Below are 25,525 nucleotides of genomic sequence, written 5' to 3'. Positions count from 1 at the left end.
GCATCTGACTCTTGATTTTGGCTCAGGTCATGATCTCAGGGTCTTGAGATCAAGCCCCACGACAGGCCCCAGCAGGCTCTGTGCCGGGAGTGGAGCCTGCTTAAGATTCTCTCTCTCCCTCTGCCCCCCCCAACCCTGCTCATACACTCTCTCTTCCATTCTCTCTCTCTCTCTAAAAACAAAATGAAAAGACTTTTAAACATGTGAATATCCTATTCCAAGTAAGGAGGTAACTTGGCTCCTATAAGACAACTACTCTCAAATTTTCCTTAATAACAAAAAGCAAGGGGCACCTGGGTGGCTAAGTGACTGACTCTTGATTTCAGCTCGGGTCATGATCTCAGGGTTGTGAGATCAGGTTTGGCTCTGCGCTAAGCATGGAGCCTGCTTAAGATTCTCTCTCTCTCTCTCTCTCTCTCAAAATAAAAATTTTTTAAAAGGCCTTTTTTCTGAGGTATTGGATGTGATAGGATACATCTGGATGGTCTAAGCCAATCACATGATCTTGCTACCCTTGCCAGCACCTGGTTTCTACATATGCATGTGATACAATTTTGTCTGTCAGACATAGGGAGAAATCTTCTGGGAAGGGGAAGGGGGGGTTCCTAGGAATATTTTCCACTTTCTGAGAAGGCTACCCAAGACAGTAACTATCATTGATTTCTTGCCTTTGGATCCTGTTTGCATACCCCTGGACCTAGCAACTATATTTCTAGGTCTTTATCCTAAAGAAATCATCAGAGGTATGCAATGGTTTACATCCAGGGCTGCTCATGGTAGAATTATTTACTGTAATGAAAATTAGAAATAGTCATAAACATCTAACAATAAGTTTTGTTAAATCAAGTATAGGACATCCACCCATACGGTATGACATATTCATTCAAAATTATATTGCAGATGAATAAGAAATTCCTTATGCTGTGTTGTCAAGAAAGACAAGTACAAAATCAAAAAGTTTTGGAAATTATGTATATGTATGTGACGTGTGTGTGTGTGTGTATTATACATACATACCTCCTGGAGGGTGAGATGATGGGAGATTTTTCTTTTCTTTTTCTTTTTTGGTGTTTATTTTCCAAAGTTCGCAATGTTAGGGTTTTTTTGATTATTGCAATTAGAGGGAAAAAGATATTAAACAAAAAAAAAAAGCATCGGTAGGTGTTGTAACAGAGCACAAAGAAGACACAGCCTAACTGTAATTCTAAGTGTGCTAGTCCTGAAAGTCCTAATTCTAAGTGTGCTGGAGCTGAGTTCTGAAATCAGCCAGGATTCTTTGCTCATAAGGGAGAAAGGATATTTCAAGCAGAGGGAGAAGCGGAGCCTGAAAACCGAGCCTTTGGGGAACATGGCCTTTTCAGGGAAATACTCATAGTTTAACCCGCTTAGAGGCTGTGGATGGAGCATGTGATAGGACCCAGTGGGAGATCACACTGGGGAGAGCCTCTCCCAAAGGGCCTTGCAAAGCAAGCTTTGAATCTTGACTTTTATCTTTTAGGCAGTGGGATCTGACAATGATATAGAAAATTATTTCCATGGAAAAGCAGACATTTCTGTGCTACTTTTTTGTTTTGTGATATTTGTTGTATGCTTTTGGGAGAATCAAACTTCTATTTTTTCTACTATACATTGCAGTACCATCCTGAGATCACTTTGTGGACTTCCTGCGTCACGCTTGAAGTCCAATGCACAAGAAAATGATTCCCACCCTTCACCTACTGCAGATGTTCTCATGGCCTGCATGTCTGGTGTAGCCCACAGGCCAGAACACTGCAGCCTCACCACTCTGGAAGGGCAATATTGTCACATTGCATAGTTTGAGGGCAGCTCGGAAAGGCTACCCAGCCCCAATAAGTAAATTAGTTACCTGATGACTGAGAAGCCAAACAAATCCTTAGAGATTCATTCTTTGGAAGTATATAAGAAAAAGAGTTTGTCTCTGCTCTGCCCATGTTGCTTTTCAAAAAGGTTAACAGTGGGGCACCTGGGTGGCTCAGTTTCAGCTCAGGTCATGATCTCAAGGTTCTGGGATCGAGCCCTGTCAGGCTCTGTGCTCAGCGCAGAGTCTGTTGGATATTATCTCCTGCTTACTAAAATAAATAAATAAATAAATAAATAAATAAATAAATAAATAAATAAATAAAATCTTTTTTAAAAAACCACCAAACACATTAACAGCAAGTATGGGGCACTGGGTAAACATGATTTGAGTTGGCTGCCAAGCACCACTTTTCTGGAAATTACCCCTCCTTATCCCACAGATATCCTAGATTGATGGTTCAGAGATTGACACCTGTTTTGAGCTGGACTTAACCCAGTTCTCTCAAAGGAATTTGAAACATGAAATAAATGTTTTTAGTTGCCAACAAGCTGTTCTCTTGAATGGAAGAGAGGTCACCTTGGTTGCTATTGCTGGTGGCCAATTTCCCTCATGAATAAGAAAGCAGAGAAAGCTGGTACACAACAAGAGAGACAGATGATGGGGGGTGGGGGGGTGATAGGGGGAAGCAAGCTCAAGGTATGGTGTAGTAGGGAAGACTACTATAAGAAACTGTCCCAAATCTCTGTGGCTAAATAAACACAATGAAAGTTTATTTCTTGCTCACACAAAGTCCACTGTTAGTGCTGTTGGTTTGCAGCTCTCTGGCACAGCTCTCTCCAGGTGGTGATTCCAGGACCCAGGCTCTTTCATTCCATGTAGTGTCTCCACAATCTGGTAGTTTCAAGATCCCCCTGGCATCATCCCATCCCATCCCAGTCATGAAGAGAGAGAACAGAAGAATCACACGGGACATTTTGTAACCAGGTCTACAAGAGGGGTATATCGCTTCTCTCCATGATCCATTGGGCAGAACTCAGGTAGTTCAATCGAGATGCCAGGAGGGCTAGGAAACAGAACTTCACTTCCTGTCTCTGAAGGAGAGCAGAACCAGATATTGGTCAGCACTGGAAGGATCTGTTAAAAGGGAGAGAGAGACTCTCTTCATTTCCCACAACCCCTCAATCTTGCCTTATCTGAGGCCTCATTAGTCAAACCCAATATCCCTTCCTCAGGCTTGCTCAGTTGGTCTTTATTTACAACCCAAGGAAAAGACTAATATATAATCACAACACTTTTCAGATCACAAAGCATTATGACCACTCTCAGTCTCATTCAATTTTTACATCAAGCCTGGAGGATAACAATTATTACCGTTCTCATCTTGTTGATGAAGAAACAGAGTCTCAAGAAAATTATATCAATTGCCTGTGGCAACCTGGACAGTCAGGACCTTCCAACTCCAAAGCTGAGCTCTCTCTCCTCTCCACTGTGTGTAAGAACCTCCAGGAGGAAGGAAATCACACTCCTAACTTCTTAGGATAAGTGGTTTTTATGAGCTTCCTCAGGATCCTTGCATTGTGGAGTAAGGGCCTCCAGATGTCAGCGGGAGGAAGGGTGGCTGTGAACGAAATGAAGGGTGCAGAGAGGAGAGTCCAAAAACAGCGGACTTCCTTAGCTCCTTCCCAGTTTTACAGAGGCTGTGCTGGGAATTCAGAAAGAAAATTTGATCCAAGGACCCCTGGGTGGCTCAGTTGTTGAGCGTGTACCTTCCGCTCAGGGCGTGACCGCGGGGTCCCGGGATCGAGTCCCGCGTGGGGCTCCCTGCATGGAGCCTGCTTCTCCCTCTGCCTGTGTCTCTGCTTCTCTCTGTATCTCTCATGAATACATAAAAGAAATCTAAAAAAAGAAAAAGAATTGTAAATAGAATATGCAGACATTCACATTCCCTGAAAGTTAGAGCCTCTGTTCTCTTGCCCCATGTTTTTAATTTCCAGTGAAAGCAGAAATGACCAAGAAGTATTTTGGGGAAGGAACTAACATTTATTAAACACCAATTATAGACCGAGCATGGTGCTTGAAACTCTGTTTATATACATCATCTCATAAACTTTTTTTTTTTAAGATTTTATTTATTTATTCATGACAGACACAGAGAGAGAGAGAGAGAGGCAGAGACACAGGCAGAGGGAGAAGCAGGCTCCATGCAGGGAGCCAGACATGGGACTCGATCCTGGGTCTCCAGGATCACACCCTGGGCTGAAGGCGGCGCTAAACCACCAGGCCACCAGGGCTGCCCATCTCATAAACTTCTAACTACAACATTCTGAGGTATTATGGCCCCATTTTCCAGATGAGGACACTGAGGCTCAATGACAATAAGATGCTTGCCCAGAGGTCAATAGCTAAGTGTCAGAGTCCAGCAGAGCATGTATTTTCACCATTACTCACCGGGTTCCTCTCTCTGCCTGGAGGCAGAACGAATGGCTGTAGAAACTGAAATGCGGACAACCCCTCCTCTCAGAATCCCTCCTCCCACTGTTGCCACATTCATCACCTGTAGTGTCACCTTCGTGCTCCAGGGTCTGTCCCACCTAATCCTGAACTCTCTTAACAGCTCACATCAAAATTATTATACTTGTCCTTTCCAGGAAGCCCAGAAAGTCACTTCGATGTGCCAAGTTAGAAGAGAATTTATCTGATCAAATAATACATAGTTATCAGCGAACAGATGAGGACAAAAGAACAAATCCCCTGCAGGATACCGATGATGGCCCTGTGTTTATTAACAACCCGTTACAGATTCTCCTGGTAGGAATTTCAAGTCTGCTAACAGGATTGCTCAGCAGAAATCTGGTGGGGTCTCCCACTTCCACTATCCGTAAAGCATTCCTTTTGTAGTAATTACCAGTTCAAGACTATGATGGTTAAAAAAATATATGTATGTATCTGGTTCCCAACAGCCACAAAGACATGAAAAAGACAAAGACTCTCTGTACCGGGTTGAACAGTGCCCCTCGTGTTCCCACTCTCAAATTCATGTTCACCAGAAATCTGTAAATGTTACCAGATTTGAAGATAAATCTTTCCTAAACGTGAAATCCTACTGACTATGTGGGCCCTCATCCAGTGCCTGGTATCGTTATAAGCAGGAAATCAGGACACAGACATACACACAGTGGGGAAGGCGGCCTCATGAGAAGGGAGGCAGGGTTTGGAATGGAGCAGCTATGAGCCAAGGAGCACCAAGGATTACAGGCTACCACCAGAAGCTAGAAAGAGGCGATCTTCCCTTCAGAGAGAGCATGGCCCTGCTGGCACTGATTTCAGACGTCTGGCCTCCAGAACTGTGAGAGAACAAATTTCTGTTGTTTTAAGCCACCTTATCTGTGGTTCTTGGGAGCGGCAGCTCTGGGAAATGAACACACCTATCACATTCCTTCAGTGAGACAGTCCTTCTCATGTAAAATGGCTGTCCAAAGTCATGCTCAATGCAACCTCTCATCAAATACCTAAGACTCTCCATCCTAAGAGAAATCTCAATGGGATTGGTGGTGGAAGGGGCAGTTGAACAGTTCGACACTGTGTTATCTGGAGCATGTTGGGCCCCAGCAAGATGGCAAGCCACCAGGCCTGTGGGGGGCGGGGAGCATGCCCAGGGAAGCCTGCATTGAGCAGAAATTGAAGGAGGCAAGGAAGTCATCCCGGCAGGCAGAAGACTCCTCCAGACAGAGGAGTAAAATGCAGACGTGCAAGGACTTTGGGAGGGAGCGTATCTGGTGCCTTGAAGAACAAGAAGTCCTGGGGCCTGGATCAGGCGAGCAGTGGGGCATGAGTGTGGAGCCACCAGACCCCGAGAGGCCTGTGTGGTCTGTGGAACTCATGTAAACACTGTGAGAAACTCTTGGCAGAATGAGGCCAGTCAGAAGAAGAGAGGATTTTTTGAGGAGTTGGCTTCTTCTCACAATACCCTGGGTGGATTTTTGCCTGCCTGATGCCACTAGAAACAGAGAAAAGCAGCAGCACCAGCTCTGCAGTGCCAGCTGGTGGGCAGGGTAACACATTGGCAGGTGGCCTTGGAGCTGGCTGTGTGAGGAGAAGCAAACAACAGGTGCAGGTGGACCGGCCAGCACTAGGTAGGCCCTCCTGCTCTCCTGCCTGCTTCCCCTCCCCTGGGAGAGAAAAGCTCTTGGAAAAAGGCTTGAATGTCGGGCAGAAGGGATGAGGTTCCCCAGGAGACAGGTGACCTGCCCCCTGTGCCATAAGCAGGAGACAGCCAACATTGCTCAAGCTTGTACTAGGGGACTGAGAGTGGGAGGCAAGGAAGTCTCCGACCTGGGGAAGGAGATCTGCCCCCTCCCAGGACCTGACCCCACCGCACCCCAAGACCTGACAGCTCCCCAGTGCAAGTACATATTGCCAAATATGATGAAAGTGAAAAATGTAAATTAAGAGATGAGTCTCACGTGTATGAATGGAGACAGAGTTCTCTAATATCAGATATAATGAGCAAAGAAAGAGCCATTTAAGAACTTGTGTGAGGATAGTTTGGAGGGAAAATAATAAAATCCAATCCTTCTTCACTCCCTACAATAATTTTTTCAGGTGGATTAAAAAGATTAATGTTAAATGAAACCAAATAGCTAAATAAAGTATGATCATTTCTTGTATCTTAATTTGGGGAAGGACTTTGTAAGCATAAATCCAGTAAAAGAAATATCATAAGGGGAAAAAATGGATGCATTGACTTCATGAAAATAAAATCTTTGAAAACTCATTTTATCCAACAAGGAGATATTAGAAAAATCAGACACCAAAAATAAATAGGAAAGAATATTTGCAACAAAAACTACAAAAGAAGAATATCTACAGTATATTAAATAGTTATGAAATAGGAAAATAAGCCTTTCTAAGAGTTGGGCAAAAAAATTCTTTCACAAAGAATATACAATTGGCTAATAAACGTGAAAAAACATTCTTAGTAGCAATATAAAAATGCAAATTAAAACTGAAATTTTCCATCTACTAAATAAGCAAGCTAGCACACTCATACACTCCTCTTGGGAATATAAATTGGTCCTATTTACTGGAAAACAATTTCAAACTCCATGTCAAGAGACTTTTAAATTTTCATAAGTTGTGACTAAGTAATTCCTTTCCTAAGCACCTGTCTTTAGGAAAGAAATCTACACATTCATCAAAACAGGAATACTAAATTTGGTACATCCATACTGGGAACAGTAAAGCTCCATGAGAACATAGTCTCAGCATCCCCAGGGCCTGCCACACAGCAGGGACTCAACAAATGTTGGTTAAATGACTCTGAAATTCTACGTGGCAGTTAAAAAAATAAATTCAAATTATTAAACAGAAAGATCCCCGAGACATATGTTAAGTGACAAAGAAAACAAGACAAACAACAGGACATACAGAATGCTCCCATGATGTAAAACTAAAACCATCACCCAAACAAAAAACATATTCTCTCTGTCTCTGTGTCTCTATCCCTGTGTGTGCGTGTCTGAGCATGTATTTATAAATACATAGACAAATACATGAAAAGGTATATACACCAAGCCAATAAAAAGGATTATGTCTAGAAGGAGATGCAGATGCTCTATAAAGGGGACTTTGTGTTGTCTGAATCGTTTTGGATATAAATATATTCTCAGATGAATTGTCTATTTTAAAAAACAATGTTTCCTAAAGGATGTGTATATAAAGACATTTAAAAAAAATTTACATTTTTCACTTTCATCATATTTGGCAATATGTACTTGCACTGGGGAGCTGTCAGGTCTTGGGGTGCGGTGATGATGATAGCATCATTCATTACAATGATAAGTTGAAAATAATCCCTTAGGAGAATGGTGAGATGTGTGTTAGCCATGGAATATCATGTAGGCATAATAAGTTATGCTTTCTGAGGAAGAGTTGACAGGAAATAACATGGGACATTATCAAGTGAAAACAGCAGCAGCAACAACAAAGACTCAATGCAAAAAATATAGGCTCCCTTTACCAGGAACACCAAAGGAAATTATTTAAGCTGAAAGCAAGTAACCTTACAGAATAATTTGATTCCATGCACAAAACACTAAGAGAAGCAGAGAAGGCAATTAACGCAGGTAATTGTAAGGAGGATAAATGTATATTTCTTCTCTTATTATTTATTTATTTAATTTTTTTTTTTTAAAGTAGGCTCCAGGCCGAACATGGGGCTTGAACTCAAGACCGTGAGATCAAGAGTCATATGCTTTTCTGATTGAGCCAGCCAGGTGACCTTCTCTTAACTTATTTTAAAAGAAATTGTATAAAACTATATGTACATATACATTCTATATATATATATATATAGAAAGAGAGAAACCATTGGACAGCAACAGAGGAGATAAGTGGGAAAAACTTTGTACTAGAGTAAAGAAACGACATCAGATGGTACCTCACATCCACAAAGAGATGAAGAGAACCAGAAAGGATAAATAAGATGGTTAATATAATAAACTCTATAAATATATTCTTGTAGTATAAACATATTCTTTATAATGCATATATGTATATATTACATATGTACATATAAATAATATTTATATATGCTACAAACTCAACAATACATTATAATTATTATTTTATAAACTCATATCTTTTATAGAAGTTGAGAGACAAAAGGATATACATATACACATATATAAAATGTATAAAATATATACATACACATATATTAGATGCATGTAAATATGTAACACAATAATAGCACAAGAAAGGGGAAAAGGGTAATAGAGATACGTAGGAATAAATTTTCTATTTGTCATTATAATTAAGTTTGTATAAATCTTAAGTCTATTCTGATAAGCTAAAGTATATATGCTAAGACTGAGGGTAACAACTAAGAAGATAAATCGAAAAATGTGGTGAGGAAAATCATTAGAGGAATTAAAAAGTTAAACTAGAAAATAAACATTTAATGCAAAAGAAAGCAATAAAGGAGACTAAAGGAACAAAGAAGACATGAGTCAGGAAAGAAAGGAAAATGTCAGACATGAATCCAACAATTTCAATAATAACAGTAAATGTGAATAGATCAAACAATCCAATCAAAAGGAAGAGATTGTCAGAAAGAATTAAAAGAACAAGATCCAAATACCTGCTGTCTGCAAGAGACACACATAAGATTCAAAGATACAAATAGAATGAAAGTAAAAGGATAGAAAAATAAATACCATGTGAATGACAACCATAAGAAAGCTGGAATGGCTAATATCAGACAAAATAGATTTTAAAACCAAAAACAATGTTAATAGAGATAAAGACGGGTGTAGTATAATGATTACAGAATCAATTCACCAGGAAGATATAATAATAAAATTATAAATATAAATATAAAAAATAAAAATATAAACATATTTTTGCACTTAACACAGCCTCCAAAAAACACAAAGCAAAAATTGACAGAATTGAACAAGGAAATAGATAATTCAACACTAATGGTTGGAGACTTCAATACCCTTCTTTCAATAATTGATAGAACTAGACAGAAAATCAACAAGGAAATGGGACTCTTGAACAGCTCTATAAATCATCTATGCCTAACATCTATAGAAAACTTCAACAATAGTAGACTACATTCTTCTCATGTGCATCATGGAACATTCTCCAGGATATATATTAGTCTTTTTTTTTTAATTTTTATTTATTTATGATAGTCACACACACAGAGAGAGAGAGGCAGAGACACAGGCAGAGGGAGAAGCAGGCTCCATGCACCGGGAGCCCCACGTGGGATTCCTTCCCGGGTCTCCAGGATCGCGCCCTGGGCCAAAGGCAGGCGTCAAACCGCTGCGCCACCCAGGGATCCCTATATTAGTCTTAATAAATGTAAAAAAGATTGAAATCATACAAAATATGTTCTCTGACCATAAATGGAATAAAAATAGAAACCCATACTACAAAGAGTAACAGAATTTTAGTAAAATTGACAAATATATGGAAATGGAACAACATGTTTTAAATAAGTCAAAGAAGAAATCACAAGGGAAAACCAATATTTTCAGAAGAATGAAAATGAAAGCCTAACATTTATGGGTGGCAGCTAAAGCAGTGCTTTACAGAGGGATTTATAGCTATAATCACCCATATTGGAAAGGGGGGAAACCACATCTCAAAGCTGTACCCCAAACTTATATCTTAAGACACTGGAAAAAGCAAAACAAACTAAATCCAAACCAAGTAGAAGGAGAGAAATAACTAAGATTACAGTGGAAATTAATAGAGATAGAGAATACAAAAACAATGGAGAAAATCAACAAAACCAGGAGTTGGTTCTTTAAGAAGATCAACCACATTGGCCAATAATTAGCTAGACTAACCAATAAAAAAAGAGAGAAGGCTTAAATTACTAAAATTAGGAGTGAAAAGGGGGACATTGCTACCAGCATTAGAAAAATAAAAAAGTACTATAAGAAAATACTACCAACTACTGAATGTAGATGAAATGGATACATTTCACAAACACAAATTACAAAATTGATTCAAGAGGAAATAGAAAATCCAAATAGTCCTATAATAAAGAGATTGAATTTGTGTATTAATCATGTATTTTTTAAAGAAAGGTTTTATTGTTTGAGAAAGAGAGAGTACTCACAAGCAGGGGGAGCAGCAGAGAGAGGGAGAAGCAGGCTCCCCACTGAGCAGGGAGCCCAACGTGGGGCTCGATCCCAGGACTCCAGGATCAGGACCTGAGCCAAAGGTAAACGCTTAACTGACTGAGCCACCCAGGCACCCCTTAACCATGCATTTTTATTTTCTGTATTTCTGATGCTTTGATAATCTGGAGCCCTGTGGTACCTAGAGAGAATGCCCCTTCCAAATTAGCCAGTCCTTACAGATAATAACTTACTCACCTGTGAGTGCACCTTTCATATGCAAACTAACAAATCCAAAGTCCGTGCCTCTACCATCTCTGCTATTGGGCTCTTATACTCTGGGCCACTATTTCCCTGCCCTAATCACCCCAGGTCCAGTTACCAGGCAACTAGGAACAACCCCTATGCCCCAGAGCCTTCTAAAATTATTCAAATTAGCCAATCCTAAACCTCCTTACACTGCCTTCCATGGAAACCATTAAAAAAGTTCCTGCCAATGTGTTTACCTTGATCTCTTTGTCTCCTGATTGACCCTGTTGTTTTCCCTTGTGTGTAAGACCTTGTGAACTATGAGTAACAAACTATCTTTTCAATGGCAATTACCTCTTGATCTAAGAGCCTTACCATGCTTGAATGATAATAAAACACATGTTTTAAAACATTTAGTAATTTTAAAACTACCCACAGAAAACCCCACATACAGATGGCTTCACTGGTGAATTCTACAAATATATTTTTTTTAATTAAAAAAAAATTTTTTTAAATTTATTTATGATAGTCACAGAGAGAGAGAGAGAGAGAGACAGAGACACAGGCAGAGGGAGAAGCAGGCTCCATGCACCGGGAGCCCGAGGTGGGACTCGATCCCGGGTCTCCGGGATCGCGCCCTGGGCCAAAGGCAGGCGCCAAACCGCTGCGCCACCCAGGGATCCCTACAAATATATTTTTTAAAGATTGTATTTGTTTCTTTGAGAGAGAGTGTGTGCACAAGCAGGGGGAGCGGCAGAGGGAGGGAGAAGCAGACTCCCTGCTGATCAGAGAGCCAAGTGACAAGGGGCTGGATCCCAGGTCCCTGTGATCATGACCTGAGCCAAAGGCAGACACTTAATCAACTGAACCACCCAGGTGTCCCTCCCTGAATTCTACAAATATTTAAAGAATCAATACCAATTCTTCACAAAGTCTTCCACAAAATAGAAAAGGAGGAAATAGTTCCCAACTCATTCTATGAGGCCAGTATGACCTGGAAACCAGACAAAGATATAACACAAAAGAAAACTATAGACTAATATATCCTTTATGAATATAGATGCAAAAATACAGACAAACATTTGACAAAATCCAACACCCTTTCATTAGTTGAAAAAATACTCCATAAACTAAGAATAGAAACTCTCTAGCTAAAAAAAAAAAAAAAAAAAAAAAAAAAAAAAAAAAAAAAAGAAACTCTCTAGCTAACAAAAGGCATCTATGAAAAACCTATAGCTAACATGATATTTAATGGTGAAAGACTGAATGTTTTCTCCCTAAGACCAGGAACAAGACAAGGATGTCCATTCTCACTTGTATTGAACATTCTACTGCAATGAATCAGGCAATTAGGCAAGGGGAAAAAAATAAAAGCATTCATATGGGAAAGGAAGAAGTAAAACTATATTTGCAAATGACATAATCATATGTAGAAAATCCTAAGGAATCCACTAAAAATTATTAGAACTAAAAATTGAGTTCAGCAAAGTTGTAAGATAGAGTATCAGATATAAAAGTCAATTGTATTTCTGTATTCTTGAAATGAGCAATTTGAAAATGAAATCAAGAAAATGGGGATCCCTGGTGGCTCAGAGGTTTAGTGCCTGCCTTCGGCCCAGGGCACGATCCTGGAGTCCTGAAATGGAGTCCCATGTCGAGCTCCCTGCATGGAGCCTGCTTCTCCCTCTGCCTGTGTCTCTGCCTTTCTCTCTCTCTCTCTCTCTCTCTCTCTGTCTCATTAATAAATAAATTCTTTAAAAAAAAAAGAAATCAAGAAAATGATTCCATTTATAATAGCATCAAAAGGAACAAAATACTCAGGAATAAATTTAACAAAGGAAGTACAAAGTAGATAGCCTGAAATTTATAAAATACTGCTGAAAGAAATTAAAGAAGATCTAAATAAATGGAAAGACATCCCATGCTCATTGATCAAAGGACAATACTGTTGGATATGGCAATTTTAATCCAATTGATCCACAGATTAAGTGCAATCCCTTTTGAGATTCTAGCTCACTTCTGCAAAACTTGATAAGCTGGTTCTAAAATTCATATAGAAGTTCAAGGGGACCAGAAAAACCAAAACAACCCTGAAATAGAATGAAGTTGGAAAATTCACACTTCTCAATTATAAGACCATGCAAACTACAGTAAGCAAGGTAGTGTGATTATTGGTACAAGAACAGATATACAGACCAACAGAATAGAATTGAGAATCTGAAATCCTTACAATTATAGTCAATTTAATTTCAACGAGGTGCCCAAACAATTGGATGGAGGAAGAATAATTCCTTCAACAGACGGTACTGGAACAACTAGATATTCACATGAAGGAAAGAGGACCTTTATCTTACACCATTTACAAAAACTAACTGAAATGGATCAAAAACCTCTAAAATATAAGAACCCAGGATGCCTGAGTGGCTCAGTCGGGTAAGCATCTGACTCTTGATTTCAGCTCAGGTCGTGATCTCAGGGTTGTAAGATCCAGCCCCACATCAGGCCCCATGCCCAATAGGGAGTCTGCTTGAGATTCTCTCTGTCCTTTTCCCTCTACCCCCTCCCCCTCCTCACCCCCACTCTCTCTTTCTTCCTAAAATAAATAGATAAATCTTTAAAAAAAGAGAGAGAGATAAAACCCTTGGAAGACACTATAGGTGGAAATCATCATTATCTTGGATTAGGCAGTGATTTCTTAGATATAACACCAAAAGCATAGCCACAAAAGAAAATATAGATAAATTGGACTTCACCAAAATTTGAAACTTTCATGCTTCAAAGGCCACTATCAGGAAAGTGGAAAGACAACTCATAGAATGGGAGGAAACATTTGGAATTCATATATCTAATAAATAAATTGTATTTGAAATATATAAAGAACTTTGACAATGCAATAACAAAAAGACAGATAAACCAGTTATAAATAGGCCAAGGATCTGAATGGGCATTTCTCCAAAGCAGATATGTAAATAGTCAATAAATAGATGAAAAGATGTTCAACTTTATTAACCATCAAGGAAATACAAATCAAAACTACAATGAGATACCACTTCAAACCTGCAAAGACAGCTATAATCAAAAAGGCAGATAATAATAATTGTGTGTGAGGATGTGGAGAATTTGGAGATCTAATACATTGCTGGTGGGGCTATAAACTGATCTAGGCCCCTTGGAAAAAAGTCTAAAAGTTCCTAAAGAGTTTAAACACAGAGTTACCACACGACCCAGGAATTTTATACCTAGGTATACTAGCAAGAGAAATGAAATGCATTCTCATGCATGAGAATGTCCGCATGAAGAAGTATACAAATGTTTGCATCAGTATTATTCATGACAGCCAAAAAGTGGAAACAACCCTAATGTCCATCAACCGGTGATAAATTAAATGCAGTATATTCATGCAATGGAATATTTCAGCCATAAAAAGGGATGAAGTACTGATATAGTATAATGTGGATAAATCTTGACAATATTCTAAGTGAAAGAAGCCAGACGCAAAGGGCTGCAGAATGATATATCATATGATTCCATTTATATGAAATGCCCAGAATAGCCAAATCTCTAGAGGCGAAGTATAGATAAGTGATTGCCTCTGGATACAAGGGAGACTGACATTGAGATCGAGAGAGCAATTGCTGTACCAGAGGTGCATACAAGGTACAGTGCTGGATCCAAAGCTCTGGTGCAATTTGGAGAGGTGGAGAGGCCAGAGAAATTTTTTTTTTAAATGCTTGATGTTGGATGTTGAAAGACAAATAGGTGTTCTCCAAGCAGAGGAAGTAGAGAAGAGCATTCTAGGAAGGGGTAGCATGTTCAAAACTCTGATGTGTAAGGCATTGGGCCCACTTGGTAATTGTGTGATGAGTTGGGTACACCGGGATCGCAGAGTGTGTCGGGAGGTTTCAGTGGGGGTGGAGGCAAGTCAGCAAGATTAGGCTGGAGAGGGGTACCACACTAAGGAGTTAGGACGGAGCATAGTCTGCAAAGATGTATCTGCATTAGAGCCCGACATTGCCTTAAGAAGGCTTCAAGGAATATGCTGTTAAGGCAAAATGGCAGCTGTGGGATAAGCAAAAAGAGGCTCACTTTACTTTAAATGCTCCCTACAAAGACTTAAGCAATGATCTCAAGCTGTAAAGAGCCAAGTCCCACAGAACAGTTTAACAGCAGGGCTAAGTATTTGCAGCAGTGTCCACCCTGGGTGCCTCTCATGTCTCTTATCGCTTTCATCAGGCCTTTTCCTTTTAGTTACTGAGCATCTTATATTTTCAGGGATTTTTTAAATAATAAAAAAGGATTGCACCGCTGACTCTGTTAGTCTCATTACCAAATGATTTCACACACAGGGTTTTGATGCCAGAAGAGCTGAAGGTAGCAAAGCAACTGATCCGATGGGCAAAAGAATAATGATATGCCCTTCTTTTTCATCAAGGAATTCTTAACCTTTGTGAAGCTGAATCCTGAATTTAATACTCTTGGTTAAACCTGGGACTTGGTTAAAGATTAATAATCCAAGGTTTACGCCAATTACACGAACTAGGAAGCTACAAGTGAAGACACGCACGGAGAAAGCAGAGATTTGCTACTCTATGACTGAGTAAACAGAACTCTATTTTTTAGAGTCTTATTTTGTATGTGTGTGTGACACATCCACAAAAAAATTAAATAAATAAAAGAACTAGTAAGGCTACATGAGTCACTGAGGATGTTTTAAACTATTTGGCTCCCCCAGGAGATGGCCAGAGAGCCGGTGAATGATTCAGCATGGGAAATAACCAGTAAGAGCAAATGCCAACAGTGAAGGGATCTGAAAACAACATCAGAGGTGGGGAAGAGTGGGACCTTCACTTGCTACTGAGAATTTTAAAAGGTTGATCTCAGGGGATTAGTGAAGGACTGGGCTCTGGCCTGCTTGTTGTAAAGGTAGTTGGAAAAGAATGATACAATTGGAAAAGAACAATAAGAAGCATCTGTCACTGTCATTGCAAACCCAAGAAGGTTCTAATCACCAAGAAACCTCCTGTTGGGTCTTGTTTTGGGGTTCCGTCTTTAGCATGGAATCAGGAACAATTTTACCTATAAAGCTTCTACTTACTACAGCTTTTCCCCCCTTGGTTTATGAAATGGCATGCAAGCCCTGCTAAGAAATTCTAACAATCTCTGATGTCTGCAGCTGTTCATGCCCTGCTCTGTTATTCTCGTACAAAACAACGCCCTCCAGACTTGTTTGGGTGATGACTACCTGGAAGGTTATGCCCATGCCCCTGGATAGTATCTTAAATGGCATCTTAGGTGTGTACCTAGAGACACAATAAAGATGGCTTGGTGCTGTTGATTATTCAGGTAGGAGTAAATATCTTAATTGAGTTTCAAACTCTAAACAGCAAAGTCATCATGCCACTTTCAACCTCTGTAGGGCTCCTTTCTAAAGAACTCAAAGTGATTTAAAACAATAACAACGTCAACAATAAAAACTTTCCTAAATTAATCAGGCCTCCACCCTCCCACAAGACAGAAAATTTAGTAGCTGTCATTTGTTGGATGCTCATTATGTGGCAAGCAGTATTCCAACCCTGTATTAGTTGTATCACTTTGGGTGAATTATATATTCTTTATGAGCTTCAGTTTACCGGTAAAATGGGGGGAAAAATCTTCCTTAAGAATCACAAATTCGAGGCAGCCTGGGTGGCTCAGTGGTTTGGTGCCACCTTCTGCCCAGGGCGTGATCCTGGAGACCGGGGATTGAATCCCATATCCGGCTCCCCACATCCGGCTCCCTGCATGGAGCCTGCTTCTCCCTCTGCCTGTGTCTCTGCCTCTCTCTCTCTCTCTCTCTCTCTTTGTGTGTCTCTCATGAGTAAATAAATAAAATCTTAAAAAAAAAAAAAAAGGAATCACAAATTCGGTTGCCCACAGGTAGCTTAGTAAGTGGTGGGAGCTGGGTGTAGGCACTTGAGTAATTACTAGGTGAGCTGTACCTGGCATTCTTGGTAGCCTTCTCACCAATGTTGTCTCTTCTTTCCTGCAGGCAGATCCTGCCTTCCCACTTAGAACAGCAGGAAGTGCGAGCCGTGCTCCCTGGCCACAAGGGTATTGGTAATATGATCCATCCTGAACACTTGTGAGCTGGGGGGTGGGGATGTTGGGGGTGGAGGGGAGTTAGCTGGGTGTTTTTTTTTTTTTTTCTTTAAAGATTTTCCTTTATAAGATAAAGAAACCAATGTAAGGGTATCCTCTCCTCTTCTGGACGTTTGTGTGCTTCCATGTGACATATAAGCCTTTGGGATATTGGTAGAAATGAGGAGGAACACCATGGCTGACGTGCTTGAAGATCCCAGAGTGGAGAGGCAGGGAGCATCAGCGTTGGGTGAGCAGCATGGGGGGGGGTGCCCAAATTTTGGACTTCCTCTACATTTTTATGCCACAGTATCAACGCTGGAACTACCTTACCTGGGACTTGACTGAGGTTACAAGCTCTGCTTGAAGTGACTGTTAGCTGGGTATCCGTTTCATCCCACTGTATCGTGCTGCAGAGTGCATTCCTCCCCTGAAGAAGTGGGCAGCATGCAGCTCCTGCCCTTTGCTGCCAGACCAGGAGTCCTCAGGAGCAGCCAGGACTTCAGATTTTTATATAAAACTCCAGATTTAAAAAAAAAAAAAAAACCTCCAGATTTTTTAATGTTGGCTCAAATTAAAGAAATATGTGCAAGCCAAACAAAACACATTTGGAAGTTCAGGTCGGCCCATAGGTGGACAATTTTCAACCCCTGATCTACCTCAGAGAGTTGTAGGAACTAAATTAAGTGAGTTTAAAATCAGATCAGTAATAATAATAGCAGACACTCATATGGCACTTTGTATGTCCTGGGCAGCATTCCGCTTGCTTTACCAATCTAGTCCTCATGTGTAACCAAGTCTTACAAGCACGTCACAGAGAGACAGAGCTATGATTTCCACTTCACAGATAAAGTAGGGAACAGAGAGCCCTCTCGTCTTACCCCATCAGGCTTAGGGGCCGGGATGGCTTTCCCTGGGAGCCTCCCTGTGCCTCACTGGTCCCCTTAGCCCTGCCCACATTTCTGTACATGGTCCTTTTGTTAAATTATTTTTGGTTATATGCTTTTTTGAGTTTGCCATCCACTGCTTACTGGGACACTCACTGGTGGAAAGGGTGAAGAAGGCAGATGAATCCTTGCCCTCTTGGGGTGTTCATTCTGGGAAACAACTATACAAACAAGATAGCCACGGGTACCGTGAAGAAAACTAAGTAAGGTAACATGATTGCAGAATGGTTGAGAGAGGCTACTTGAGGGGGTGACATCTGTGCTGAGAGAGACATAAAGGCTGAGGGGGAGCCAGCAATCCCAAAGTCTGGGAGACCCCTCTTCAGGCAGATGTACATATATAAAGGCTTTAGGGTAAGGACAAGCACGGAGTGCTGGGAGAATGAACAGAGACCAGGAAGGCTGGAAATTGGTGAGATGGGAGAGAGTGCGGGGAGGATGGTCATGGATGCAGAAGGGACCAGTCAATGGTGGGCATGCTGGGATTTGGGCTTTAAGACTATTAGGAATTCTTGGAGGGCCTTCACATAGGGGAGTTATTTGAGTTGGGTTTTTTTTTTTTTAAGATTTTATTTATTTACTCATAGAAACACACACACAGAGAGAGAGAGAGAGAGAGAGAGAGAGAGAGGCAGAGACACAGGCAGAGAGAGAAGTAGGCTCCATGCAGGGAGCCCGACATGGGACTCCATCCCGAGTCCCCAGGATCACACCCTGGACCGAAGACGGTGCTAAACCTCTGCGACACCGGGGCTGCCCTTGTTTCTTTTATGGCTATAGTCTTTTCCTGTGTGGACTGTGGATTATTTATCAGTGAGAGTGGGAGGTTATTGCCACAGTCCAGCCTACAGTTCCCGGTGGCTGGAACGAGAGTGGTGGCAGTCCAAGTGGAGAGACATGAAGGGTTTTGAGGTCCATTTACGATTCTGAGGTATCATAACACTCTGGTTTTTCCCTCCTGGGTCCCTGGAGGATGGTGAGCACTCTACTATACTTTTTTTGATTTGTATATTCATTTTTGTCATATACTTTAAAATTAATATGAACATACTCTGGATCATGTGTATGCCCACCTTACAAGAGAATGGAATCACCACATAACTTCAGTGGCCTCATGCCATTTCATTTCAGAGACCCCCGCAGCAAATGCCTGCCTACAATGACCGGCATTTAACACAGTGTAATGTCTTTATTGAAATACAACACCACACACACAGAAAAGTACACCACCCATGAGAACACAGCTCAATAGATTTTCACCAACTGAACATCTCCATGTAACCATTTTAACCGGTTTAACAGGTTTAAGACCACAACACTCCCGGGAACCTCTCTCATGTCCTCTCCAAGCCCCTCCCGGCCCACCCCCCAAAGGCAGCCATACCAAGAAATCGTCCCGCTTTCTAACACCATAGTTCACTTTTTATATGAATGCAGAGAAGAGAGTTCCATTAGCAGGATGAAGCTGACCTCGAAAAATCCCAATCCTGGTGTGTGGCCACTATGCTGTCCCCACCAGGGACAGACTCTCAATTTTAATTCATGCTTCTTGGGCCTTGTGATGAAGATCTGACCTCAGAGACTAGAAACCAAATTACCCCAAAGTGTGAAGCAATTTCATTAGCATGTCACAGTGGCGTAGCTGCTTGCCTGGATTCCCCTCAACAGACACGGCCTGGCACAGTCACATCAGTAGTGCTGGGTGTAGAGAATGTTAATTTGTTGTGACCGTGGCTGTTCTGCAGCTCAGTATTCCCAAACCTTAGGGCATTCATGACATGTTAAGAGTAAAATGGTAATATCTTGACTTCTGTCCTTGCCTTTCCAGTCTGCACCCCCAGCAGCACCCCCCAGGCCCAGACCAAAAGGCGTTCTCATTACTCTAGAAGAAAAGCCCAGGTGAATCTGCTTCTAGTCCCTTTGACATCCCCAACCCCACTCCCCCAACCCCAGCGTCTAAATAGGGAAGCAGGCAAAATTTGTTTTGAAAATGAACGTGAACAAGGTACAGCCCCTGTCCCCTAGGACAACAGTCTTGAAGTAGGCAGAGACACATAACCCACTGTTAGCAATTTAGAATGTCAAGGGCTGTGGCAGGATCATAAGACTCAGATAAGGGGCACCCAACCTGTAGAGACAAGGTTAAGGGCATGAAGAGATGAGGGGCTAGTCAGAGACTTGGACCCGAAGGTGAGGATCCTGAACAGGGTCTGGAAAGAGAGAAGTTAGCATGATGAGAAGAGCAGAGAGAGAGCATCCACAAATGTACCCAAGTAGGCATGCGCTACGGTCGCTCTGAGCAGCTGCTGCGTGGAGCTTCTCCAGGCAATGGCAAGAGGGGAGGCCAGGCCTGACCATGAGGGAACTGAAGGACCAAACCAAGAAGACTGGCTGTTCTGGTGGAGGCCCTGGGAGCTATTGCAAGATGTCAGCAGGAGAGTAACACCTCATATTTACAGAGAACCTACTAGTATCATGTGGATCCGAGAGACCCAAGACCAGGTTGCTGTCTGCAAGAAGTCTACAATCAGGCCATCTTAATGGCCAAGGGACGTCGTGTGCAGTATCTGTCCACTTGCTTTTGTCATTTTTGTGTTGTACATGTTTGTTTAGTCACGCTTCACCCTTTTCCACGTGTAATATAAAGCTCACTCATCAGAAAAATGCCAGCACCTGAAACAAAGACTTAAAAAGCCCATTCCTGTCCCCAACATGGTTATGAATGATCCATAAATCTCTGCTGAACATTTGACCACACTCCACTCCCGAGATCCCACATCTGACTGGAAGACAACTTGAGATCTCTGCAGATCCCAGATAGTATAAGGATTTTATAATCTACCAGTTTTAAAGGGGCAGACCTGGGACCCTCTGCCGACTGCTCAAAGAACCTCATCGGTCTGCCTTCTGTAGGATGGAGAAAGTCCAATTTTCTGCAGAAAATTGCCCTACACAAAGGGAATCATGGATTCCCTGCACGGCTAGGCTCGCGGGGAGATGATTCCTTATGGCATAAGTCCTCGGAGCGTCGTGTATCTGGAGGAAAAGCAGATGTGCACCTGAGCACCAGGGTTACCTTGGACAGGAGAGAACCAGGGAAAAGTATTAACTGATCTGTGAAAATAATCAGGTGAATCTGATCAACCCAAAACCCTGGTCTCAAGACCAGGTGGCTTCCCGACTCTGTCATGAAATAGTGAATACAGGAAAAGTGGCTGTTTACACAGGAGCCTGACACCTTCGGTGCACTCTAAGGACAGTCAATTTGTCATTGTGTGGGCTAATAACCATGAGGACTTTTGCTAAACATCACGCAAAGTGAGAAAAATGTATCCTAAAAACTTTTATATTTGGCTTTGAAGTGCATTTGGGGGAAGGGGGTACCAGCTTCGACTTTCAAGCTCTGGTTCACTGAAGATTATATGACAGTGACAATGACAATTGCTCCTTAGAGTCATGCTATTTTCAAATCCTGTTCATATCCATCGTCTCACCTGAGCTTCTCAGCCTCCAGTCCTGTGAGCTGCCCATCAAACGTGCACCTGCAGACCAGGGACGAAGGCGGGAGCCACTGCCCTGTGGCTAAAGCAGCAGAGCCAGGTCTCGAACCCAGTCTTCTAACTTGAATCCAGGGCTCTCTCTAGGAGGAATGGAAAAAAGCCCCAAACAAAACAAAACTAAAAAGCTGGTGGGGAGCAGAACATAAAATATCGCTGCCTAGGCTTTCCACGAGGATGAGAAATGAGTAACAAAGAGGCCATTTTTCACGTGGACTCAAATGCAAGTTCTCAGTTTTTTTCTACTTGTACAAGAGCTTTGTTGTCTTAAAAGGCCCTTTCTTTTCATTCAAAATGAGAAAATACCTTCTGACAGCCATGCAATTAGCAGAGCCTTCAGATATTGATTTGCTCTGTTTCTTGGCATGAGCCTCTTTCACAGGGCTCCACACTGGCTCCTGATAGAAAAGCTGGAGTTACTAAACTGGCCTCTAAACTAATTTAGCTGCTTCCCATCACCCTCTCTCAGCTGCTTTCCCAAGGCTTCCTCTTCCCTCCTCAGTGACAACCGGGTATCACTAGGCAGGGATTTTAGAAAGGGGGTGGGTCAGAGGAAAAGAAACCCGAAGTGGAAGGAGAGGGAAGAAGAAGAGAAGGGGGAGCAAGTCAATAGAGCCCCTAGGTAGAAAGTCAAGAAATTTCCAGATAAAAGTCATATTCCCTTTGAAGAAAGGAGAGGGAGTGAAACATAAAACAAATTACTAGCGATGCTATTATCATTCATTTATTCATTCATTCACCCCACAAACATTTACTGAAATCCTACTGGTACCAGGGACTACCATAGGCTCTGAGAACACACAGAATTGGCAACAACAATGTACTTCTTCCATTTGCAGAGGGGACAGCAGTGCAAGTTGTGCTCCCCAGGAAGCTGACTCTGAGATAGGGATTGGGATGCATAAATTGCATCAGGGAGTACCCTCAGGATTAACATCCATGGAAGGAAGAAAAGTACACAGGAGTGCACAGAGGATGCCATAAAAATATGAAACTGTCTCAAGAGAAGCTTGGGCCAGCCCCGCGAGGGGTTCTAAAGATGGGACAGCCTTCCAGAGCTGGCCCCAGATGCATGAGAAGGCCAAGCCTACGTACCCCCATGTAGACCAGTCATTGGAAGGGGCAGCTCTCTTCAGCTGGGGCCAGGCCACTGGGGCTGGCAGCTGAGGGCCACACTTCTAGCAGCAGAAATACGAACAGCCTTTCACGCTAGAGGCAGATCTGCGAGGCCCACCAGAGCTAAGGCCATGAAGGCTGGTGGGGAGGGAGCCCACCATAACATCATCACAGGGAGAAAATATAATGGTGCGGTGATTGGTGCTACAAAGAGAGGTACATAGTACCCTGAAAAACTGCAACCTAGATTTGGGGAAGCAGACCTACAGAGCCTGGGGTTGGGAGGGAGAGAGAAGGGAACCAAGACAGGGAGCTTCTCTGAATGTAAAATGGGACCATTTGTGGTTGAGCACTCACCCATGCCAGGTACCATGTTCCACATTTTAGGTGCTTCTTCTCTTTTAACTTCATGACAACCCCATGAGGTAGATTTTGCTTCCAACATCCTTCTAGTGTCTCTTAAGATTAAAAAAAAAAAAAAAAACACATCATTTCCTGGAGCCATATGAAGCCAGGAATGACAGGCCTGACTGGGTACTGAGTCAAAGCCGCAGCCAAGCGGTGGGGCAGAGAACAAACTAGCAAATTCTCCAAGCCCAGAGAGGAATTGTAAGGACACGGAGAAGAAAGCTCAACTAGGCTCCTTTGTGGGAACCAAGAAGGAACACAATCTATAAACTGAACACCAAAGCATGTTTTACCGAATTTATACATAATAGCACTGACCATTGCAACAGAATTCAACAAAACATTAATTTGGTTCATTCCTGTGTTCATTTAGCCACGCTGCATCTTGAGGACTGCAGAAACCAAGTAAACTTTGCTGAAACATAGACTCAATCAAATAGGACTCTTGAGACAGCCCATAATACAGCATAATGAAAGGATTCTTAGAAATATTTTTTGGCGGGTAAGTAATAATGTAGCTCTGGTTTCTACATCTGATGGTCCAACATTTGTTGAAATAATAGACTCTGCAAAGCAAAAATCACTTCCTGATTATTTTTTTCTTAATTGGAAAGGATCCATGTGATTATACGTGTGTGTGTGTGCATAAAACATTTGAGAATGGAGGCCATGGAGGCAGTGAGCTGAAATGCACCAGCTCCCCAGGTTCAGCCACCTGCTCCCGCCTTTGTTTGGTGAACCAACATCCATCCAACGTCTGTTTGAGTCCTGACTTTTGGAGAGAGCCTATTTCACCTGTTGTATCCTACAGCATCTTCTAAAGGCAGGCGTTTCTACCCTCACCTGGGAGCTCGAGGTGGACACAAGCCGGGAGCCTGCAGACAGGATGGCCAAGTCAGCCCAAGGGCTGGTGGCTCGGGGGTGTCACTGTGCAGAGTCTGTGCTGGCTCATGGATGGAGGGGTCTCGGAGCGTGGGAAGCATCTCAGCAGCGAATGAGAGAGAATTTCACGGGCTAGGGGAGGTGATTTTAGCAGGTAGAGGAGGCGAATTAAACAAGACATCACACGGTAAGAAATTATACCAAAAATTGCTTGTGCTTAAGATGTAGCCCTTACCACATGCCAGACCCTGTTACAGGCGTTTCCTGGAGCCAGAGTAGGCAATATTATCGTCCTCAGGTCCGCAGATGTGGAAACCGAGGCACAAAGGCCACACAGCTGGTAGGTGATGTGGTCCTGGAACTGGAACCCAGGCATCGGGACAGAGAGGCCACCCCTGAACTGTTGACCTCAGCCTGCATCATTGTCTTTGCACCCGTCTGATTCCGCGCAAGCCACTCAGGTGGAGAGCTGGCCAGGCCTTTCCACCAATCTAGCCTCTGACGTTGTCTTTGTTCCTACGAGTACCTTCTATCCATGGTAAATGATTTTCACGAAATGGATTCTCACGAAGACAGAGATATAAAGTGCCTTTTATTTACAGAAAGTAAGTTATTGAAAGAAAAAATACCTTAATACTGATCATCCCGAGAGAGTTATGAAGGTGGCACATGGCAGCGTGGTCCCAGGATGAGGGAAGAAGATACAGGGGCGGGAGTTGGCCGAACCTGGGGAGCAGGTGCATTTCAGCTCGCTGCCTCCACGGCCTCCACTGTCAAGCGGTTTTGGCTCTCGAAATTCCCTTGTTACGTTAAGGAGCCTTGTGCCCCAAACAGGGAGGTACTCAGCATTCTTAACAAAATACTTTCCCGGGGCCCCAGGTGGCTCAGCGGCTGAGCGTCTGCCTTCAGTTCAGAGTGTGATCCTGGGGTCCTGGGGTCCTGGGATCGAGTCCTGCATCGGGTTCCCCACAGGGAGTCTGCTCCTCCCTCTGCCTGTGTCTCTGCCTCTCTCTCTCTCTCTCTCTCTGCATCTCTCATGAATAAATAAATGAAATCTTAAAAAGAAAAGAAAGGAAAGGAAAGGAAAAGAAAAAAGAAAAAAGAAAGAAAAGAAAAGAAAAGAAAAGAAAAGAAAAGAAAAGAAAAGAAAAGAAAAGAAAAAAGAAACTTTCCCCTTTCCCTAGTGGCTCTCCATATTTCCTTCTGCTCTGATTTTCAAGCCTCCTTCAGATTTTTCTCACAAGGAGCCCCGATCCAACAGCCAGGGTCCCTGTATCTGAAAAGGAAAATACTGCAGCAGAGATTCCTGTCCTTTCATAGCTTATTCTGTCTTTTCTGGGTCCTTGGGAGAGTTACACTTCCCAGTCTCCTTAAAATTAGGTGGGTCGGTGAGACCTGGTTCTGAGCGGACTCATGAATGTGAGTGATGTGTAGCATTTCCCAGTGAGTGCATTTCCCACGCCTTCCCTGTCACAGTGACCTGGGAGTCCCGAGGGGGGGTCACCTGCTGCAAGCCGCTTCTGTCCCTCTCAGAAGCTACCCCAGAGACCCATCGGACCCGCAGTGGACCCGGGGTGGGAGGGCAAAAAAACAACCTTTCTGTGCTGCCCCAGGTTTCGGGGCTCACTCTAGCCTATCCTGACCAGCATATCTCATCAAGATATTACCCGCTACGTTAGAAAGCACTGCCCTCTCCAGAGAGTCATTTTCTCTGCAGTAGAGAGGAACTTTCTGAAGCATTCAAGAGGATTTTGCAAGCGGGGATTACCTGGAAGTAGGGGACCTGAG

At 42.5% G+C, this 25,525-nt stretch overlaps 1 long non-coding RNA gene across 3 annotated transcripts in view; it reads right to left on the bottom strand.

The window, feature by feature from the left end:
• The window catches only part of LOC144282325 (uncharacterized), a 37,001-nt gene extending 13,493 nt beyond the window's left edge, over positions 1 to 23,508 (bottom strand). For 2 of the 3 annotated variants that reach the window (XR_013350737.1, XR_013350738.1), the window contains exons 1-3: positions 22,805 to 23,505; positions 2,607 to 3,718; positions 1,018 to 2,090 (exon numbers count right to left, since the gene is read on the bottom strand). This is a non-coding gene — a long non-coding RNA (uncharacterized LOC144282325). Of the gene's footprint in view, positions 1 to 1,017; positions 2,091 to 2,606; positions 3,719 to 22,804 lie in introns of all 3 variants that reach the window. The other variant, XR_013350739.1, reaches the window with a different exon arrangement.
• Between the last annotated feature and the right edge of the window lie 2,017 nt (positions 23,509 to 25,525).

The sequence above is a fragment of the Canis aureus genome, chromosome 13, assembly GCF_053574225.1.
Source record: "Canis aureus isolate CA01 chromosome 13, VMU_Caureus_v.1.0, whole genome shotgun sequence".
NCBI lineage: Eukaryota > Metazoa > Chordata > Mammalia > Carnivora > Canidae > Canis > Canis aureus.
Note: the sequence above shows the minus strand (reverse complement) of the source record. Positions and strands in the feature narration are given on the sequence as shown.